This window comes from Balaenoptera musculus, chromosome 7 (assembly GCF_009873245.2).
Source record: "Balaenoptera musculus isolate JJ_BM4_2016_0621 chromosome 7, mBalMus1.pri.v3, whole genome shotgun sequence".
NCBI classification, from domain to species: domain Eukaryota; kingdom Metazoa; phylum Chordata; class Mammalia; order Artiodactyla; family Balaenopteridae; genus Balaenoptera; species Balaenoptera musculus.
The window spans coordinates 15,968,287-15,976,504 of NC_045791.1; positions in this window are offsets into that span (position 1 = coordinate 15,968,287).

Sequence of the window (8,218 nt, forward strand, 5' to 3'; positions counted from 1 at the left end):
CAACCTTAAAAGAAATCTTCCATAGGGCATAGGGCTAAGAAATATCCTCCAATTTCACTAGTATTATTTACTTGTGATTTGAGAATTCTTGGAAATACTATTTTATTTACACGTCTGGTAATACAATTTAGAAGACAAATCATCTTTCCTTTCCATCCACCATGCTGACCATGCCTCACGTTGCCTCATGCCTGGCCCATCTCCAGACCATCCACATCCAGGAGAAGGTGGCGGTACGGCAGGGAGTAAAGAGGGGACACACTGGAAACAAACTGTATACACAGCTGGGCTCCACTACTTGTCTGTGACCCTGGGAATTATTAACCTCTCTTAACATCAACTTCTTGATTAACGAAGTGAGGATGACAGCATGGTCTATGCAGGATTATTATGAGAACGTCATTAAGGAGGTAATGACCACAAAGCATCTGGGCATCAATAAACAAAGTTATATAATTATTGCAACAGGAAGATTGAAGCAACTCTTCAAGTGAGGATAAAGGCACTGAATTTGGGGGGAACAATAGTCACTGATGTTCCTTAACTTTAAAGCCAATAGTTTAACATTCTCAGGTACCAAAGAGATCAGGTAAAGGTGTCCAAGAGCTCTTCTTAAAAAGAAAAGACATTTCACAAACAAATCCAGTCAATCTGAAGATGATTTAAGAAGCCTTAGTTAGCTTAATAGTCAATACAGAAGACCATGGAGCAGAGTCTACAGAGATCTGAGGGAAGAAAAGGGATTTAAGAATATCCTATCCAACTTGCTTTGTCCATAAGCATAAAGACAGCAGATGTTTCTAAGCATGCCAGAACTCAGAATATGTAACTCCTAGAAGCAAATATAGAGGTAAGATTACATAAGCGTGAGAATCATGGTTACTGAACAGACTATGATTGTTATAAACCTTGAAGTTGTAAAAATAATAATATAACAATGAAAACTGGGAAGAAAGACAAAAAAAGGTGAAAAAAATGTGAGAGTGTTAATTTTGTCATCTTTCACAGTAGAGAGTTAATTGGTAGAGTATAAAATTTAAGCATAAAGTTTTAAAAAATATAACCACTGCAAATTCTTATTGGGTTTCACAACCTCTTGTTTTTATAAACAGAGAGAGATCTTACAATATTTAAAATAAATATATTTCTTATGGTTAAAAAATACTTATCTGAGTATTTATAAAATCCTATTTATTTGTGCTATCCTTTCAGTTGGATTTCTATTTCTTTTTCTTCTGTAAAAATTGAGAGAAACTAAATGTAATAATTTAATTAAAAATAATAAGCCTTATCCTGTTTAATAAACTTTATCACTTATTCAACTGTATATTTACCTATCTCCACCTCTATATTATATATTATATTACATCATATCATATCATATTATATTACATTGTATATTATAGTGTTATCTAGAAAGCTATTCACCTAATGTTAATGATGGTAATTTCTCTGTGGCAGGATTCAAAGTAATATTTTAACTTTCTTTGTTATCATTTTCATTGCTGTTTGAATTTTTAACAATGACAATGTGCTATTTGTTTTTTAATTTGGTAAATTCTTTTTTCTTTAAAAATATTTTAAAAGAGGTTCTTTTGGGAGTAGAACTTGGCTAGAGAATACTTTTCATATAATGCATTTGGTACCATTTGGGTTGTTTGTGTGTGTGTGTGAGTGTGTAAAAATACTGACATGTATTCTTTTACACAAAGAAAAAAAAAGAAGGAAGGAGGGTTGGCAGGAAGGGGAGAGAGCAAGGAAAAATATGTTATGCATGGTATAGTAATAAATTAATTCCTAATTGGTCTCAAGTGCAAGGAGACCAATCTTTAGAAGCAGGGGAAATTCAGAGACTGTATCAGATACCTCTTGTGGACCACTTTAGATTCTCCTCACTTCACTGACATCCGTGCTCCACTACTTCACATAAGCACCACCAACAGTGCCCTGCCTCTTGCCCCTCTTGCCTCCCGTCCCAAGTTTGCCTATTAAAGTCATCATAGGGACTTCCCTGGTGGTCCAGCAGTAAAGAATCCACCTTTCAATGCAGGGGACGCGGGTTCAATCCCTGGTTGGGGAACTAAGATCTCACACGCCACGGGGCAACTAAGCCCTCGTGCCACAACTATTGAGCTCGTGGGCCTCAACTAGAGAGCCCACATGCCGCAACTACAGAGCCCACGCGCTCTGGAATCTGCACCACAACTAGAGAAGAGAAAACCCACACGCCACAACTGAAGAGAAGTCCACGCACCGCAACAAAGACCTGATGCAGCCGAATAAATAGATAAATAAATATTAAAGTCATCACAGAACCCCATCTAGTCTCCGCACACGCACAATCCAAAAGTACATGGAAATTAACTCCCTGTGAGGTAAATTTTGACAAGTGGGATACAGGAACAGCAGATACATTTTTTCTTTTTTCTCTCCAGTGGATGAGCCTAAGATCCAGTTTCTTCTATGGAATTAAGGAATTGGTTGCATTTAACCATTGTTATCTCCCTAAGGTATTCTAGAGAATGTTGACCGTCCTGCCCTGTCTCACTCCTTTATCGCTCTTGCCCATCCCATGGGATTAAACTCTCTAATAAAATGATAGGCCTACTCCCTCTATAATCGTTTTCCTGAGGCTCTACTTTCTAGAAACCAGGTAGGACAGGAATTCTATTTCTCTACATAGTAATGTGAAAATCTAACTCCACTAAAAAGAGGTGGCATTGCAAACTACAGGCACTTTAAAAAGATTTATTTTCCTCTTTAGGGGTTTAGACAAAGAACTAATGTGTCTCCTTGGGAAATAAGTATTTATGTGCATTGAGAGTGTGCACACACGTCTGATAGAAAAGTTCCATTTATAAATTGGAATCATAAGAGAAATTCTAGATCTTACTCTCATAAGAATGCTTTAAGCAACCTGTATTTGTGCGACTTGTCACACCCTTCCCGTTTGACTTGGGGTGCCTCAGTTTCACCTCTACTTCTCTCCCTTCTACTCCACAGGACTTGGAGTTCCAAAAGTGATCACCAACTGTTCTAGAAGAGTCTCCTTTTACCAACTGGCACCTTTATTCAAGCTGTGTTCCAAAGGATTATGATGGGGGATCACTTAAACTTGGAAGTGTGTACTGAGGAGAGCTCCTGGGAAGAATGACCCCAAGGGTAAGGAATGGAAACTTCCAAATTTGGATGTAGGATCAGAAGACAAAGCTTATGACAGAAAATTGCTTTTGAAAAAAAAAAAAAAATCACAACCTGAGGATAGGAGAATTAAAGTCCTTTTTGGAGAAGATCACTTTGTCCAAATCATGTATATTATCTGGGGTATTTATAAAGCACACTAACATCTTCAGTACTCTCATATGAACTAGTTTTACGATTTTCAAGCAGGGAAAAATGTGACAAGGGAATGTCATATAAAACAGAAACGTTTTTTGGCGAAGAAAAAAAAAAATGCTCAGGGTCATGAGCATTGACCCTGAGAGGAAAGCCCAGAAGTAGTTTTCCCAGTTGGGTTATCTGGAGAGATGGAGAGGTTGACTATAACTAAAAGTAAGGACCAGGGCATTTCATAAAAATTGATAGTAGAGAAATTTTGTCACATCATATTTGGAAAAATTGCCTAAAATCTGGTTTGGCTGCAAACAAATCCCAAATTGCGGCTAGTTTCATTAAGAGGTATAAACCATCTTTTCAAAGAAAGTCTGTTTGTATTTTTTTTGCAGAAGGATTCACATAGAGCTACCACATACATTTGTACAGGTTGTACACTGCAGGACGCATAACAATCGATATGAATGGGGCCCCCAGGAGCTGTATATGGACAATTCCCACACTGTATGCAGCTGCCCTGCAGTTACAATTGATGTGCGTCTAAAATTTGGGACTTATTTTTCTTATTTATTTTACAGCATTTTAGTTAGAAATGTCTTTTAAACAGACAATGGAGCTATTCTAACAGTAATACACACTGTTCAGTGGAAGCACCTCTATCCTAAGTTTCACCTTTAGAGCATTCTGCCCTGACCCTATACCACTTGAGATTCTTGACCTCTGCATTGATTTTATGTGATTTTATCATGACCTCTGCATTGATTGTACGTGCTGTAGGATGTGGTTCTAGGGAGGACTTGCCACCAGACTAGTGTTGTTATTATTATTATTATTATATTCCATGCTGCTTAAAGACAGATTCAGGAGAGGATCCATAGTTCCATATTCTACATTGTCTTGTACCTTGTAGGTACTCAGAGTTATTAACTGAATGAGTGATGAGAGGAACTAAATCTCTAACTTCCTTTGCGTCTTCCTTCCATAGCAACTGAGACGGGATAACACCCAAAAGCAATATTATGAGCATCAACTAAACATTTTTCTAAATGATCGAGTTTCTTCTTTCACAAGTATTGCTTAAAGCAGCTGAAGAACTAAATGAGGGTTTTGAAATAAAGCTGAAGAAGTCTGGCCAATAATTCCTACTTTCCTAATCAGGAAGCCATGGTCCCATGGGCTGGTGCTGCCCTGCAGGCCGAAGTTCTGATTGCATACATTGCATACGTTGGAGAAGCTCGTTACTGCGTTTGTGAGCATAGGGGAAGCAGTGAGACAGACCCCTTGAGGGGTGTCTCAGCCTGATTGCTGGGAGATGCCTCCAGAGGCGGGACCTCATTCCAGAAAGCTGCTCTTCCTCATATACGTCTTCTCAGAGTTGTGGTGGATGCCTGTTATTTAAACTCTTGAAATGTGAGGAGACAGTATCTAAAACGAGTGTGATGAAATGCAGCCTTATTCAATTAGAAAGATGAAGCGTGATTTTGAGAGGCAGAGTATAATTACATGGTTGGAGCGTTTCCAGGAGGTTGTGGATGGCACCTCAGCTGACTCTGGAAGAAATACACTCAGACTGAGCCTGGGCAGTTCATCCTCCTCCTCCTCACAAGTGCTGCAGACCCTGGTCTTACGATGACCGTAACACCCCACAGTCTCAGCTGAGGCCCAAATGCCAGTGCTCTCAACTTTGCACATGTATAAAGCCATATCCGCAAACACTGACGAATGCTGAACCCACACTCTTTTCTGATCTGCTGTGGCTAGGGGTCGGATTGGGTGAATAAATATGAAGACACATGGGAATCTGTAAAAAGCTATGTAAAACTTATGTATCGTTATTAATATTAAAAGTTGTTCATGTTACAATTTCTCTTACATAGGTCAGATATATTTAGAATTCTCATTGCAAACATAAAAACAGGGCTATATGTAAAACTTATCATTATTTCACAGCACTTGCTCTCCTTCAGAGATAAGTTATGTCATAATTCTATCAATATAAAACATTTTGCATTATTTTAAATGGGGCCTTTATAAACTTAATTCATTGCAAAAGTTTATGTTTAAATTCCAAATACTTCAAATTTCAATCAAAATATTATTTATTTGGAGGAGAAAAAAAAAAGACTCTGGAAGGCTTGCTGGATTGGAGAGCAATTAGATATGAAAGGAAAGTAACTCAGGTGTTGGCTAAGGAGTAAACAAGGGGAACATGGTATTCATGGGTTGACGAGTAATCCCAGGTGGGTCTCAAGCGACTGTCCTACCAAGGACACTCAACTATGTGCTTAGAATCTCACTGCTCCATTTGGGACATGTTTTACCTGTTTTTTTCTTGCTCATTAACTCTTCTCACTCCTTTCAGAGATTAGACTTTGACTTCCGACTTCTTGGGTTTACGTTAACATTTTGAATCCTGGCTCCCTTTTCCTCATTTTCGCAATTATTTTTGGAAGGTTTACACTAGGAATTCTCTAACTTCAGCTGCATCAGAATTACCTGGAGAGCTTGTTAAACCACACTGCAGGGCCACAGAGTTTTTTTTCCAACAGGTCTGGGGAGATAAGAGGGAGAAGTAAAAATTGCTTGTCTAGCAAAAGCTCCCAGTGATACTCATGCCGCTGGTCCAGGACCCACACTTTGAGAACCACTGTCCTCCACTATACATGGTGTGGGATTCAGGCTATCACTAACTCTAACAACCTTATAAAGTTAGATATTTTTCATCCCCATTCTATTAATGAAAAAACTGAGACTCAGGAAAGTGTAACAGCTTGGTGAAGGGCACACAGCCAATGAGGATAAGCTAGGAGTCTCTTACATCAGTCTATGTTCTTATTTTCATTTTATATATCATTCACGTTATTTTCTTCACAAACTTAAGGCAGACCCTAAGATTCTTATAACTATTTATAAGGAAAGAGAGGAATCATTAGAATTTTATCTCCCAACTTCTTAGCCTAAGAACGGCCTCAGTTTGTGGGTGAGAAAACTGCCAGCTGCTACTGCTTGAAATGCATCTCCCTGGCACCGATGCCCCCCTCATTAGGTTAGCCACGTGACAAGCAATTAAGGAGAGCTATGCCAATCCCTCTCAGCACCTGCAACTCATTATGGAACCACACAGCTCAAGTCCAAGGGTTCCATTCAGAAGAAGGGTATAAACAGACGATGCCTAATTTATCAGGGATCCCTAAGGCCCATATTCAACCTCCATTAAGACAAACGAAGATTTATGCAAAAGCTATCTAATATTCTCCATAGGGGAGTCCACAGACAAAAAATTCAGCTGCATTCAGCAATAAAGTAGCCTTTGCCTTAGCAGACTATAGCATTTTGGAGAGAACATCAACCATTCTTTGCCCGTGGAAGAAGACTTATAAAAGTTGTAATGCAATGGCTTGGGCTAAAAATCTACCTCAAAATTTTAGGAAGTGTTTTAAATTATCCATAACCAAAAACAATCTTCATAATCATAGCTATATATACTATATCAATCTATCTGACCATTTGAGTGATGGCGTAGTTAACAGTATTGTTACTGTCTGCCATCACTAGCTGACTTCTAGCAACTGCAAGCTTCATTCTGCCCCAGCTGGAGCAAGTCAATCCCAGTGCATGTACTTAAGAAAATCTAGATCCCCGCGCTGAGGTTCAGTAAAGCAGTGTGATTGGTGGAACTTACCCAGTGAGAGAAACATCCAGTCAAGCATCTGTCAATGACAGAAGGTAGTGTTTAATGTCATGACATGTTCTTGGACGGCACAGAGAATGTTTGCACTGGATGTTGAATTTAGTATGCCTAATCTGCTTTATCTAAATTGTGTGGCAGGTGACTCCTATCAAACTTGTTATTACCCGGAGGAAGGGAGTTGTGTACAGATAAAAAATTAGACATCTACTACAGATATCTTCAGTACGTGCGGAGGAACTGATCTTATTCCGAGCTGAGGATAGGTGTAATCCTGCCCATGCCAGCCACCCTCGAGGAAACCTGCCCAGAGAAGCTCGAGTGATTCCCTTTATTTCATTTGAGAGAGGATTGCCCACCCTCACTTATACCAAAAAAATCCTCCATGGACAGAACCCCGACTGCACTTAAAGGAAGACTGTCCTCAATGGAAAGAACCCAGCCTGCCAGCTCAGTCAGCACCTGACTAATGGGAAAGAAAGTCCTTCTAAACTTAACACTTTCCTTCACACATGCCAATTACCAGATGATCTAGAAAGATGCTGGGGGAACTCACAACTACTGAGGGATTGCTAAGTCTAGAGACATTGGATTAATGAGTAAACAAAGGAAGATTACAAAAATTGCAGTGAAATCCATCTCAAAAGATGGAAACCAAGACAAACCATCAGAATAATGTAGCTGACCCAATGAAGATGTCCTACCCAGCTCAAACTGATGGAGCTTCTGAACGCCCCTTTGTGTGGGCATGGGATAATAGGTACTTATAGAGCTCAGATAGGTCAAGGTGAGCAGTAGGTCTCATGTTTCTCTCTGTTTAAAAAGGGACAGTGTCAGAATATCACATTGAAGTCACAGGGAGATTACTCTTAGGCGAGCAATCATATTCTAATCTGTACTCTAAATAAAGCTCCATTCCAGAGGAGGGTGTAGAGAGATTTGGGATGACCACATGGCCCTTAGCAGTGTGGGAAATTACTCTTATTGTTCAAAAACTAGGATAACATCACATAGTCTGTGTTTTGAGTGTCCAAAAGTTGAAGCTACCAGACCCATAAGAGAAAATTAAAGGAAAAGATGTTTAGGGATCCAAAATCTGAGGTAGGAAAAAAAAAAAAGCCAGATCCAGAGATCTAATACAGAATTATGTGGCTAACTTGGAACCAGGCTTCAGTGGCTGAAATATGGCCAGAATTA